The sequence below is a fragment of the Acinonyx jubatus genome, chromosome B3 (assembly GCF_027475565.1).
Source record: "Acinonyx jubatus isolate Ajub_Pintada_27869175 chromosome B3, VMU_Ajub_asm_v1.0, whole genome shotgun sequence".
Lineage (NCBI taxonomy): Eukaryota > Metazoa > Chordata > Mammalia > Carnivora > Felidae > Acinonyx > Acinonyx jubatus.
In genome coordinates, this window is record NC_069386.1 from 10,221,258 (window position 1) to 10,232,835 (window position 11,578).

Genomic DNA, 11,578 nt, shown 5'->3' on the forward strand with positions numbered 1-11,578 from the left:
AATTCAGTGTTTGATTTGCTTATCTGCTTCTGATGCTTTCTTGTCATCACAGTTACATTTTCCTTCTTCCTGTCTATGGCCACCTGGCTTATGAGCTACAAGGGTGACCTGGGCAAGTTGCTTCAATTCTCTATATTTTGAGTTTATACACTTTGGGGAAATAATCCTGGATTTTCATATCTTGAGATAATATTGTTCAGATCTCCTAAGATCATTGGTTACATACGGGCTTTGGAAAACTCACCACCGACCATGGCTGAGGGCAACTGTTTCTTGGGGTTTGCCTGGTACCAACAGGGTGGACTGGAGAGCAGTGTCAGAGGAGGGGATGTTAGGATTTTCATAGATTCTTTTTTTTTCTCCAGAAAGAAAACATTGCACTTGTATTTGAAGACACATCTCTGGACAGGCATATGGAAATCCTAAGGTTGTCAGAGCTTTGTGCTTATTCTAGAGTAGCGCTTTAAGATTTTGGGCAGTGCCATGGTTTTCCATTACAGATTTTAGGCAACAGGCTGGTCATGGCGTCCCTAACATGCAAGAATCTTGTCAATGACGGGGCATGGAAGACTGGGATCACATCTTCTTTCCCTTCAGGCTGGGCAGTCCCAGGAGGGCAATGTGAAAAATTTAATTGGAACATATATCAGTGGTAATAAGGAATCAATCTCTTAAAGGTTTCCTAGGAGAGTCCCTGACGATTTATAAAAGAAACAGCATTGATTAAATGACTGTGATGCGTCCTTCTCCATGGAGACAACTCAGGTCAGTAGGCTACTTAGGACCTCATGTTCCCCTTTGCCAATAACCCCCACTCATAGAATTTATTTAGGGAGTAGCTCATGCTATTTAACTCAATATTTTGATTAGCAGGGCTAGCATTCATGGAATATCAATATAAATTGCACTATCATACCAGACTTCATTTAACAATTATCTGCTCTAATTCAATTTTTCTTTAAGAACAGAATTTTTTTTTTTTATAACTAAGTTTATCATTAGGACCGTGAACATTTTACAGTGCTGGAAAAACCTATTTGAATTTCTTTTCATTTAAAACCTGTAGCCTTTTATATAAGCCAATGTTCATAAATATTGTACTTTCCCACTCTAGAAAAATTGGTGTTTAGAGCAAAGTATGAACAAAAAGCCATCTGTTACCCCAACTCCAAAGATTAAACAATACTGTTAATCTTAGTCTAATTCTGGTCCTTTTTGCTGCACCTGTATTTCATATAGTTTCATCACATGTCACAAAAATTGTATATATATTACATAAAAAAATTTTTTTAATGTTCATTTATTTTTGAGAGAGAGAGAGAGAGACAGAGTGCAAGCTGTGGAGGGCAGAGAGAGAGGGAGACACAGAATCAGAAGCAGGCTCCAGGCTCTGAGCTGTCAGCAGAGAGCCTGATGCCATATCATGGCATGAACCATGAGATCATGACCCAAGCCAAAGTCAGATGCTTAACTGACTGAGCCACCCAGGTGTCCCTATATTACATTAAAATAACACATTTGATTATTATAAATGAAATACATGCTTTATATGTACAAATAGAACACATACAAAAACATAAAAAGGAAAACTAAGGTCACTTAGAATCTTCCCAGATAATCACCATTAAAATTTTGGTGTATTTTCTCAGAATATTCTTTTCTAGGCCTTTTCTCTTTTTTCTTCCTATTAAATTCTTCAAAACTACAGAAAAGACAGAGACTAAGATAACCGACACCCATGTATCCAACATCAAAGTATCAACAATATGAATATTTTTCTACATATAGTTCAGATTCTTTTATTTATTTATTTTTTGTTATCCAGTGTCCCTCTTCTTCCCCCCCCCCCTTTTTTTTGGCAAAATGGAACATTACAGATACGGCTGATGCTCCCTGTGCTCATTTTTATCTTTTCAAGATTTATCCATATTGAAATGTGAAACTCTAGTCTATTTAATTTCACTGCTGACTAATATTCTACCAAATGGACATATCTACACTATTGCCATATGCGTTCCCATGTAGGTCTCTTGAAAAGCATCTCTTAACATGTGTGGCATTGCTAATATGTGGGGCAGGCTTGTGTCCAACTTTACCAGACATTGACAAATTGTTTAAAGTGGTCGTAATGATTTGTATTCCCATAAGCGACATTGGACAGCTCGTTTTGTTTTTGGCTTCACTTGGTATTGCTAAGCTTTAAAGTGTTTGCTAATCTTAAGAGCGTAAAATGGCTTCTTTCATTGTATGTTGCCTATACCTTATTATTGGTGATACATGTGACTTTTATTTGTAAGTCACAACTGGTGTGGATTTGCTTTTCAGTTCAACTCATTTATTGAGTACTCATCAAGTTCAGGGTTTTCTGAGGTTGCTAAGCAGGGCTGCTGCCAAGCCTGGCCGCTCAGATCTACCTTCTCCAGCCCTCCACCGCCATCAGTATTGCTGTCTTCTGGTTCTAGAGTTCTCCTTCTTCCCCTTCTCCTCCCTGGGAAGGTTCTGGCTATAGAAATCAGCTGCAGTAACAGGAAGGATTCTATTAAAGCAACTCTCATCATCATCTTACCTACTAATCATGCTGACCATAAAATATACTTAAATTAATTATACAAGTTATACATGAAACCAGAGCATATACATGCAATACCAGAGCATATGGAAAGTGCAAATCCTCTTACAATCTTGTCCCCCTTATCCAATAAATAACCACTTGTAGATAACCTGTGCTTTTTCCTTCCTATTTGTGTTTATGCACCAATACAATGAATGTTATTGAACATGTCTCTTGGGTTCATAAAATTTTTTTAACTTAATATGATCTGTCACCATCTGTGCAGTATTCTATAGTATGGAAGCACCATAACTAACCAAATTCTGCTAATTATGGGCTAAATTTAGGCTGCTTCCAGTTTTCCATTTGTAAACAGTGTTGGGGAAAACATTCCTGCAAATGTCTTTGGACATCTTTGGACATTTGCCTCAGGAGAAAATTTCTAGAAGTGCTTTTTACATACCAATTTTTTGAGTTCCTGATAAACTGGTGACTTCTCGGTAGGTTTTGGACGTAGTACGTCGATTCTGTGAACTTTATGCTTTGTGTAAAATGGTGGAAGTAATAGTAACTGCCTGATAGGGTAGTTGTTTTTTTTTTTAAGTTTACTTCTTTATTTTGAGAGAGAGAGAGAGTGAGAATGTGCACATGCAACCAGGGGAGAGGCAGTGAGAGAGAGAAAGGGATAGAGAGAATCCCAAGCAGGCTGTGTGCTGTCATCACAGAGCCCAACTTGGGGCTTGATGCCATGAACAGTGAAATCATGACCTGAGCCAAAATCAAGAATTGCCCACTTAACCAACTGAGCCACCCAGGGGCCCCAATGATAAGGTAGTTTGAGGACTGAATGAGATAATGTATATAAAGTTTGTACACAGAGTTTGGACCATAGTAGAGGTTCAATCAATGTCTGTTTTTCACCTCGTTCTCAGCAAAAAGGAAGTATCAAAAACGGAAATGAAACACATTTCCACTCATATCAGATTTTGGTCTTGAGCTGGAATTGTTCTCCAATATCTCTAACAGATTCCTATGGAAAGAAAGATATATTGTCCATTCAGAATGTAAAAAGAAGGGTAATAGAGGCAAAATTCTTCAGTCATCTTTGTGAAAAGCCATCACGTGGACTGTATTTCTCAAATGGTAAAGTGAGGCAGAAAGGCAGCTCTTGATAATTCTTGCTTTCTTGCCATCAGTTTCCCACTGCTTTTATTCTCTTGTCTGGGAATAATTGTAATGATTGTAACAATTATAAAAAATAACAAAAACAGTTATTCCAGAATTCCAGAATTTCTGGAATGCACTGACTCTAGTAAGGAGGAAACAGAGATGGTTAATTTTTCCCCTTATCCTTCAAAGTTGCTCTGGGGTTCATTCTTATCCATCCTTTAGATAAAGAATTTGGCATCCTATGTATTTTTTTAAACAACTTTAGGGTTTAAGAAATCCTATCCCATTTAATTTCAAAATTTTAAAATCTCATCCAATTTAAAACCTATTCTTCCTTGCATATTTTAATGTTTAGAAAAATCAATGAGAAATGCTAAAATTCAATGGATAATTTTAAGTGGCATCATAAAAACTATGTAAATATTCCAAAAGAAGTCAGAAAAAAGGAACAGGGACAAAAAGCTGAGAGGACAAACAGAAAACCAACAAAATTGCAAAGCAAACAATGAAATGATGGACCTAAATCCAATCACATCATTCAGTCACCAGTAAGTCAATATTTAATAACATTAAATGTTAATAAGCTACACACTCCAATTAATATGTAAAGATTGCTACTTGGTTAAAAAAAAACAACAAAGCTCAAAGACCCAATTATAGGCTGTCTATAAGAGGTTCACTTCAAATATAAAACTATAGATAGATTTAAATAAATATACTTTAAAAATATACTATGTAAACAAAATGATAGAGTAGCTATATTAATATTGGACAATATGTGTTATAAGTCAAAAAGAAAAAGAAGGATCTTTCCTGATAATAAAAAAATCAATTCACCAGGAAGCACAAACATTAAAAAAATATATAAGTACCTAATAACAGAGCTTTAATCTACATGAAGCAAAATAAGTAGTAATAGATAATCCACAATTTTTATTGGTAATTTGAATACTCATCTCTCAAGCAATTGATAGATCAACTAGACAAAATTTAGCCAAGCTAATTTATAGAAGACTATACCCAACAACCACAGAATACACATATTTTTCAAGTGTATATTGTATTCACCAGCATATGGTAAATCATAGTCTGGGTCATTAAAAAAAATTCAATGGTTTAAATCAAATTGAAACCACACACAGTATGTTCCCTGACCACAATAAAATTAAAATAGAAATCAGCAATAAGATATGTAGGAAAGTTTCGACTATTTGGAGATTAGACATAATCCACGGAGCAAAGAGAAAAATCACAGGAGAAAATAGAAAACATTGTAATATGAATAGCAATAAAAATAAAACATATCAGTATTTGTAGAATACAGCTGTAGGAGTGCTTAGAGGGAAAGTTATAGCTCTATATGCTAATATTAGGAAAAGGGAAGGATCTCAACTCAATGGCCTGAAGAATATAGGGGAAACAAAAAAAGGCAAAGAAAACCCAAAGGAAATAGTATAAAGGAAATTATAAAGATAAAAGTGCAGAGATTGGATAAATGAAAACAGAAAAGAGAGAAAACTAACAAAACAAAAGCTGGCTCTTTGAGAAGATTATAATTAATAAACCACTAGCTACTCTGATCATGAAAAAAAGAGGAGAAAACACTAGTTCTCAATATCAGAAGCGAAAGAGGGATTATCACTACAGATCCTATAGACATGAGGAAGATAAGAAAATATCAGGAACAACGTTAGAAGTTGAGGCCCTGCCTTTCCACTCTGGCTGCTGCTCATAAACCGATTTCCAGCAACAGGTGCTTTGGAGGATTGCAGAAAGTTTTTGAACATGACAGTGTTGAACTGAACTGCAAAATGAAATTTGCTATCTACTTACCACCAAAGGCAGAAACTGGAAAATGCCTTGCACTGTATTGGCTGTCTGGTTTCACTGGCACAGAACAAAATGTTATATCAAACTCTGGTTCTCATCAAGCTGCCTCAGAATATAGCCTTGTAATCACTCCAGATACCAGCCCTCATGGCTGCAATATTAAAGGAGGAGATGAGAACTGGGACTTTGGCACAGGTGCAGGGTTTTATGTGGATGCCATAAAGATCCTTGGAAAACTAACTACAGAATGTACTCTTATGTAACTGAAGAGCTTCTCCAACTCATAAATGCCCATTTTCCGGTGGACCTCCAAAGGATGCCTATTTTTGGCCACTCCATGGGAGGCCACAGAGCTTTGATTTGTGCTTTGAAGAATCCTGGAAAATACAAATCTGTATCAGCATTTGCTCCAATTTGTAACCCAGTGCTCTGTCCTTGGGGCAAAAAAAAAAAAAACAACAAAAAACAAAAAAACAAAAAAAAACCCCTTTAGTGGATATTTAGGAACAGATCAAAGTAAATGGAAGGTTTATGATGCTACCCATCTTGTGAAATCCTATCTGGGTTCTCAGCTGGACATACTAATTGATCAAGGAAAAGATGACCAGTTCCTTTCAGGTGGACAGTTACTACTTGGCAACTTTATAGCTGCCAGTACAGAAAAGAATTTCCCCTGTTTTTAGATTACAAGAGGGCTATGTAGAGTAGATTACAGCTACTACTTCATTGCAACCTTCATTACTGATCACATCAGACATCATGCAAAATACCTGAATGCATGAAAAACTTCAGATAAGAGAATTTGTTCAGGATTATAAAATTGTAATAAACAGTACTGCAGGGAAAGAGGATTTCAAGACATTGGATTTCAGAGTGCTAAAAATACATCATTCCATAGTTGAATCACTTTCTGAGTAAATATATAAAACCAGGAGAAAAAAAAAGAGACTATTATGAACAACTTTAAGGGGACAAATTCAACAGTGTGGATGAAATGAACACATTTTTTTTTTTTTGGAAAATACAGCTTATAACAAGTGACACAGGATCTAGCAGAAAAATTGGTAAAAGCTTCTGCCAATCTAAAGATACATTAAGTCAATGAATATGCAAGCCACAGACTGGGAGATTTATAAATGCATTTTCTGGGGCGCCTGGGTGGCTCAGTCGGTTGGGCGTCCGACTTCGGCTCAGGTCACCATCTCGCGGTCCATGAGTTCGAGCCCCGCGTCGGGCTCTGTGCTGACCGCTCAGAGCCTGGAGCCTGTTTCAGATTCTGTGTCTCCCTCTCTCTCTGACCCTCCCCCGTTCATGCTCTGTCTCTGTCTCAAAAATAAATAAATGTTAAAAAAAAAAATTAAAAAAAAAAAAACTAAATGCACTTTCTGACCAAAGACAAGATTTGAAGGTATATAAAGATTTTTTTACAACCTGACCATAAAAAGATAAAAGAACAGCAACAACAAAAACGACCCTCCAGGAGAAGGAAAGATTTCAGGATACACTTCACAAGGATGATACACAGATGGGAAAGAGTACCCGGCATGATTACTCATCAAGGAAATACAAATTAAACCACAACAAGGTACCACTCCACACCCACCAAAATGGGTGTTTCGGAAGATTAAGCAGTAGTGTTGGTAAGAATGTGGAGTGACCAAAACTCTCCCATATTGCTGGTAGGAATACAAAGTACAATGACTTTGGAAAATTTCTGGAGTTTCCTTATAAAAGTAAACACACACTTACTCTATACATCCAGTAACGTCACTGGTAAGTATTTACTCAAGGTTAAGGAAAATGTATATTTAAAAAAACAAACTTGGTAGGGGTGCCTGGGCGGCTCAGTCGGTTGGGCGTCCGACTTCAGCCCAGGTCATGATCTCACGGCTCGTGGGTGCAAGCCCCACATTAGGCTCTGTACTGACAGCTCAGAGCCTGGAGACTGCTTCAGATTCTGTGTCTCTCTCTCTCTCTGTTCATCTCCTGCTTATGCTCTGTCCCTTTCAAAAATAAATAAATGTTAAAAAAAATTTTTTAAAACAAACCTGGTAGGAGAACATAATAGCTTTATTTATACAGCCAAAGACTGGACACAGTTCTGGTGTCTATAAACATGAGAATGCATAAGCAAATATATTAATTCATTTGTGGAATAGTACCCAGCAATACAAGCCAAAGAACTCTTGACATGTACAGCAATAGGGTTGAATATCAAAAACATTTTGCTGAAATGAAGTCATTACTCTATAATTTTTTAACTAAATGATTTAATTTACATGGACTTCTAAAATTTGGCAAACCCAATCTATCCTTGGCTTGAAAAAAATCTAAGAGTATATGGGTGGCAATTGCCTGAGGAAGGACACAAAGGGACTTTAGGGGTTATGGTAATGTTCTGTATTTGATACGAATTTTAGGTTATACATATTATACTTTGTCAAAACTCAGCGAATACATACTTAAGATTTGTAATTTCATCATATGTAAACTTTTTATCAAAAACTGTACTGAACTCCAGTTAATGCATGCTGAGCTGTTTAGGCAATGTATATTTGTGTCTGCAACTGACTTTGAAATGCATAAAAACCAATATGGAGTAATGAACGGCTAGAAAGATGGATAGATATGTGATACAGCAAGGATCTAGGTGGTGGGCGTACAGATGTTCTCTAACATTTTTTCAACCTTTGCCGTGTGTCTGAACACTTTCATAAAAAAACAAAGGCCCCAAACCTCTTCATCCCTCCCCCTCTTTGTGACAGCCTCAGCCTGAGAAATCTGCAGTGGGGAAAGGGGAGGAAGGCAGTGCGTTTGGTGTCTGTCTGTCCACCTCATATAGCCTCTTAGTAATGGCTTCAGGCTTTTCTAGGGTTGACTAAGAGGAGAGGAGACAGGAGAAGCAAGAGGGTCGTACTGAATAGGTCAGTTGCACTTGTCATCCTCTTCTCAGGGGACCTGTCTGTGGGTTCCACAGAGATTTCTCTAGTAGGAATCTCTGGCTGCGGTTTGCTAACTTAGGCAATATCGTCTGGATGGCCACTTCGAACGCCCCCGCGACCTACCTCTGGTGGCCTCTTCCCACAGAGATTGCCTCACCCCCGGGAGGAAGGTTTTGGGGGCAGTCTCTTTTAATCTCTCTGGCTGGTTCTCTATTGTGGAGTCCATATTTGGCCTTGGGAAAACACACGCGCACCTTTGTCCAGCCTAACTTGAAGTATGGGCCCCTCCCAATTCAGTTATTTCTTCTTTCTGTCCCCTCCCTCCAGTCCAACCTTCTTGCCCTTGGACTTGATTCAGATGTGAATGGCAATCCCTGAGTTCTTCCGACTTCAGGAGCACTTGTCGGCCTCTGAGTGGGTGTGTGAGGTTCCTTTTCACAAGCTCACTTGCCTTAACATGAGGGGAGAGCGTTTCCCAGCCTATGGGAGCGGTGTGAGGAGAAGGCACAGACAGCATATACCCCTTTTAGAGAAGTCCTCCGTCTAGCCCCCCAGGGACATTTTAGTCTTTTTAAATAAAGCTTGGGAGTGAATAATAGTCTACGCTTGTAAAACTGCCTCTTGACTTTACCCTTTGCCAGTTTTGCCTAGTAGGTCTAGTACCTGACTTTAAACCAGAGGGTTCTTGACAACTGTTGTTTGGTACTTAAGCTTTGGCTCCAATGCGAAACTTGGGGAAGATTGAAAGTTTCCATTATCCTGCAACAACAGCTCATCTGTTGCATATTTATGAGGTACAGATGTTTGCAGGAAAGGACCCTAATGTGGAAAGGCGTCTCACAGAACTAATCCCACCTCTTTTCCTCACAGAAGAAACTCAGAGATATCAAGCTTTGCCTGGGGAAACACAACTAGGTAACGGGAGAGATTAACTAATTTCTGGTTCACTGCTCAGAAATCGGCTTTCATAGTTTCCCCTCTGCCAGGGAGATAAGAATTAAAGGCAGCAATTTTCTCCCCATTTCTGAGCCTGGGCTCCACTGCTCCACATCTTTGGCTGTGAGTGGCTGAGAGCACAGTACCGTCTCTAACGGCCCTGGCCACCTGAAACCCTCTGCACTATGCATCGCTCAAGCTGTTGCCCCTAGAAAAGACAACTGGCCCGAAGGGCGTCTTTTGGCTTTGTGAGTCAGCTGAAAGGAGACCTGGGGCTCTGAACTAGGACCGAAGATAAAGTAGAGGAGTGGAGCCTTGGAATTTCTCTGATTATCTTTTGAATAACTCTGTTTGTGGCTGACCATGAACTCTGTGCCTCCATTCTATGTTGGAATGTTTTTTATTGTCTGTATTTTAGGATGGGCCCCTTTGCTCCTGGCCTTTCTTCCGAAGGGCAGGGCAGAACTGGTACTTGCTCTCCAGGGGTGGGAGCTGGTGGAGTCAGGTGGTAAGGGAGTGACCTGAAGGCAGAGTAGCGATTTAAGCAAAGGCCTTAATGCTTTGGTCTGAACCTTGTGTTAATCTTGCTCACCAGCGCTGTGGTTGTCTTAGGGTCCTCCGTATAGTGTGGCCTCAGAGGGAAAGAAACTAGATTATTCTCTCCAGCACTCCTTGTGTGTGGACTCTAGGCTAGGAATTTTCAGGTCATGATTTCACTTCAGACTCATGAGAGCCTTGGAACTCTATTTCCCTTTCACAGATGAGAAAGGAGTTAAGTACTTATCCAAGAGTCACACAAGTCAGAGGTAGAGGGGTCAAGTCTTTTAAGGAATTCATGAGAACTCCCCACAGGAATCCAGAGACAAAAACTATAGCATTGATCTCATATTAAAGTAATCAAATTGACATTTAATGGAAAGCAATGGATTGCCTCCTGTAACCCCAGGAGGAGCCACTTGACTATAGCTAATCAGTGATATAAATGCCTCTGTCAAAGGAGTATGTGATGAGAATTCACAGGCAGCAACGGAACATGGGAATGTGGGAAAGAGAGGAATTCGACTCAGAGGGTATTGAAGAATTCTCCTGGTGCACCCCAACCCTGGCATTGGGGTGGGGGATGTTGGTCAAAGGGCACAAACTTACAACTCGAAGTTGAATACTTTCTGGAGATCTAACGCACAGCATAGTGATTCTAGTCAACAATATTCTATACTTCAAGGTTGCTAAGACACTAGATCTTATGTGTTTTCACCCCAAAAAATAAATGATAATTATATGATGCAGTAGAATGGTTAATTACTACTACAGTGGTAATCATCTTGCAATATATAAATAGTCAAATCAACAAGTGGTACACCTTAAACTTCCACAATGTTTTATGTCAGTTATATCTCAGTTAAAAAATATTATCAGGCAAGCCCAGAACAATGAAAATAAATACATCTCTTTTTCTGGAGAAAAGTATGAATACAAAACCTAGTCTGTTGGTTTATACCACTCTGCCACAGGGAAGGCCACTACATCTTGTTAGAGATATCAGTGTCAAAACTTTAAATTTTGGTGAGGATTGATTTTTTTTCTTTTTTTATACGCTTTTTAAACATTTATTTATTATTTAAAAATTTTTTTTAATGTTTATTTATTTTTGAGACAGAGAGAGACAGAGCATGAACAGGGGAGGGGCAGAGAGAGAAGGAGACATAGAATCTGAAGCAGGCTCCAGGCTCAGAGCTGTCAGCACAGAACCTGACGCGGGGCTTGAACTCACGGGCCGTGAGATCATGACCTGAGCCGAAGTCGGATGCTTAACAGACTGAGACACCCAGGCGCCCCTAATGTTTTTTTTTTATTATTGAGAGAGTGAGAGACAAAGAGAGACAGAGAGCGAGAGCACAGGGACAGAGAGAGACAGAGACAGAATCTGAAGCAGGCTCCAGGCTCCGAGCTGTCAGCACAGAGCCTGATGCGGGGCTCAAATCCACGAACTGCCAGATCATGACCTGAGCTGAAGTCAGATGCTTTAACCGACTGAGCCACCCAGGTGCCCTGAGAAGAACTGATTTTTTAAAAAATGTTTATTTACTTTTGAGAGAAAGAGAGAGAGAGAAAGAAAGAGAGAGAGAGAGAGAGAGAGCTTGAGCATGAG

At 39.1% G+C, this 11,578-nt stretch overlaps 1 pseudogene; it reads left to right on the forward strand.

Moving 5' to 3' along the window:
* Positions 1-252: 252 nt before the first annotated feature.
* LOC106980221 (S-formylglutathione hydrolase-like) lies at positions 253-9,238 on the forward strand (annotated as a pseudogene).
* Positions 9,239-11,578: the final 2,340 nt, after the last annotated feature.